The sequence below is a fragment of the Arachis ipaensis genome, chromosome B1 (genome assembly GCF_059453495.1).
Source record: "Arachis ipaensis isolate K30076 ecotype BB chromosome B1, ASM5945349v1, whole genome shotgun sequence".
In the NCBI taxonomy this organism is placed as follows: domain Eukaryota; kingdom Viridiplantae; phylum Streptophyta; class Magnoliopsida; order Fabales; family Fabaceae; genus Arachis; species Arachis ipaensis.
Genome location: NC_142436.1, coordinates 12,434,198 through 12,438,165, shown reverse-complemented (window position 1 = coordinate 12,438,165; position 3,968 = coordinate 12,434,198).

Here is a 3,968-nt window from a genome sequence, read left to right as displayed (position 1 = left end):
ATAAAGTTTGGACACATATGATTGAGGATAACACCTTGTTGAAATATCTACTTATTGTTTCTCCTGACCTATAAAATCTAACTTGAACCGTGCAATTCTTTTTATAATGAGCTAGTATTATTAAAAATGTAATCACTTGCTAAGGTATACTTATACGACATTCATCTCTTAATCCACCTTGAACTTTTAGTAACTCACACAATCTTCCTAATGCATCTACGCCCATCCTTAATTCCCAAATACAATTTCTATCACTCTCTCCTATTATGCGATTTAATACATTCCGTCTTAAGGGATTAGTATTAATTTCTCTATTCCTAATCAACAAATATCCCCTTCTCCTATTTATCAAATAAAAAAATGCAAACATTAAAACTAATATCGTAATTGCTTCAAACTCAGCCTGAATCATAAAATAAAATCGTCTAAATTGCTTAGAGCGGTCCAATGGTTCCATTCTTCCCTAATCAACAAATAAAAAATAACTTATATAATTAACACATACTCAAAATTATCAGCAACAATAAGAATAGCAGCCATAAGAGCAACAACAACATAACTCACTAATTATTTTATTTTTCAGTTCAAACAAATAACAAGAGACAAATTCAATACAATTTTTCCATTCATTCTTTTATTATGAACAAAATACATCAACATATTAAAATTCAAGACAATTTTTTTATTCATTCATTCACACTATCATTGCAAACATTTAAGATTCTGTCAAAGAAAAGAATGTAGCTCTTCTTCTTATATGATTTTTAGATTGAAAAATCATAAAAAAAAAATGAAGACAAAGAAGAACAAAATTATTTTGAATAGAAAAATAAAAACAAAAATAAAAAGCAATAAGGGGAGAGGTAGAGTAATACCTGGTTATGTGACTGATAAAGAGAAGAACAGGCTTCCAAAAATTGTAACAAGAACAAGCAGTAATTGGCTGTTGAAATATTGATATTAGACTAACTGTACAAAAAAAACCAATGAAAAATAAAAAAAAGAGAGAAGAAGATACAAAATCAGAAAAGAAAAGAAGATAAAAAACCAAGAAAAGAATCAGAAAAAAAAGATACAGAATCTGAAAGAGAAAAGAAGATACAGAATTAGAAAAAAGAAGAAGAAAGAGACAAAAATAGAGAGCAAGAAGAAGATATTACTGCGAAAGAAGTGAAAGAAGAGGAAGAACAGAATGAAGTGAAGACGACGACAGAAAGAGCAAGAAGAAGACGAAGAATAGAAAGAGAGAGCAAGAAGAAGAGATTACCTGAAAACGACGGTGCAAAAAAGCTAAGGTTAGGGTTTTTCACAAGATAATAATAAGTGGTAATAGTGGAATAATGAAAAAAATCTATTGACAAAAAGGGAAAAATTTTCATTAAAAATCCCATGTTCACCTTCTAATTCCGTGTCCATCATCAGTGTCCTTCGTTTAGAAGTGGACACAAAAAAAAAAGTGTCCCAGAGACACTATGTCTAGTGTTTATGTCTCTCTGTCCAAACACGTTTTACATATGTATTGTCCATGTCTTTGTGTTCTGTCTACAAAAATAAACGCAGCCTTAACGATCCAGTATACAAAGATCCCTACTGGTGAAAGATTCTACCTAAAAGAGAAGTCTAAAATGAATCCCCATGACTCCACCAATGCTTCCCAACTTCCCCAACACAAACCGATCACGTAGCCATCAACATTAACCAAACGTGTTCTCAATAAATAACCCCAACCACCGTTCAAACCCACCATTACTCAAAACACAAAGAACAATGGGCAACAAAGCTCAACAATCAACCTCCGACGATTGACATCCACAGTAGGTTAGATAAGTTACATTTATGACATTTAGTATATACCACACAGCTATTTGGTGGAGCCTAACCTGGATCACAAATCCCATATGACTCTCCAAAGGTGGACGATATCAACGCTGTAAATGAGGTTCAAGAGCAGGGCCAAGATGACTGGTCCTTTTCCAAAATTGGTGTCATTGTGAAGGACTTTATCAGGAGATTGGTTAAAAAAGTTGAGGTTAGGTTTTAACCACTCGGTCAAGTGTATCACTCTTCTTGTACATATCACGTATCTTAAATGGTATAATGTGTGCACTTCAACAAAAAGACTTTGAAAAGAACACTGGTACACTTGATGCAAGCCATGAAAGCACGATGGTGCTATTGGACTCCAACGAGGAGAAGGATGAACAATCAACCCTACAGCCCATGAAAGTTGGGTCAGGTATCGTAAATGCAACACCCATAGCTCCGGATTCAGTCGAGAAAAGTACTCCATCTATAAAAGACAACGAATGCATCATGAGAAAATTATTCCGTACGCCACCGTTGACAACTGGGAACATAAAACGGCCACGACCCAGTGAAGGAACACCAAGATCTGTGCAAAAGGACTCGAACAGCGGGAAGGCAACCCCATCAATGTGCAAGAAGGTAAACATTTGCTGGGTAACACTCATGCAAAATGTTTGGCAAGACTTACGTATATCGTATATCATTTACACAAAGGACAAAATTAAAAAAAGAAAAAAATACATCTACAAATTTTATTGGCAATCGAATGATAAAAAAAAAATACAAAATACAACACAAACTTGTAAGAAAACGATTTGCGGATATAATGATGTGTGGCTATATCCGGTGACAGTAAGAGAATTGTTTCATAGTGGCGGTAAGCATTATACATGCATTAAAAAAAAGACAGTTTAAATTGAGAAAATATAGAATTTTATGGGAATTTTATTTTATCATTTTATCAATTTTTTTATTTTTAAAGGACATAATCCTTTATTTTATAAAAAGTAAAAAAAAATATAATATTAAAGAATATATTTCTATATTTTTGTAACTATATTTTAATATTAAAATTAAAAAATTTATACATTATTGTTAAAAAATTTTGGTATTATTTTTTTAATAAATTCTACGTAATTTAAAATAATACCTTCTCTTCTTTCTTCTCTTCTTCTTTTTGAGAAATAAAATAAAAAAATAAAAAATTCTATCAAAAAAAATAATTACAATAACACATGAAGAGCCAATTAAGGCCTTGGAAGTAGAAGGAAGAGAGGGGAACCACATATTTGAACTTTTATATTATTGTTATATTTTGAATATAACAAAGCATATATGCTGCATGATTTTAGATTTGTAAAAAATTACTATGATAAAAAATTATTTAATGGTATACCAATTATTTAAACTTATGCGAGTATTGTTTAAACTTAAAATGAAGATTGCGAGAGATTTGGTGTGCAATTTTTTTAAATGCATATATATATATATATATATATCAAAAGAAAAATTACAAAAAAAAAAAAAAAACGTTTGGTTATTTTTAATAATTAAATGTCAAATATGTCAAATATGGTTTTTAATGTTCATTCATATATTATTATTATTATTATTATTATTATTATTATTATTATTATTATTATTATTATGTAAATTTGTGCATTAAAATTTAAAAGCACGATTAGCGCCAATAATTATTACACTAATAATATTTTTTGGTGACTATTACACTAATATTTGACAAATTGCATCTGATTTCTTAGACACAAAGGGAGGAATCCAATAAAGCTGCTTGTTGCGTATACATTGAAGTAAACATATGTAATAAAAAAACATGGTAAATAATAACGTCATTTTTATTTTTTAATCACATTATACACAAAAAAAACTAATCAATAAATTAGTTATCAATATAAAATATATATTAAAAAGACAAAATATACATTAAAATATAAAATATATACTAAATATGAGTTAAATAATATATATATTAACTAATTTAATGATTAATTTTTTTATATTCATATATCAGTTTTGATTTTGATTGCCACTTTTTTTTTTATAAATTTATATAATATATAATACAAAAAATAATATAAAAAACGACATTATTAAAAATAAAAGCATTGTTAATTAGTTGATAGATCATTATAGTTTGAATA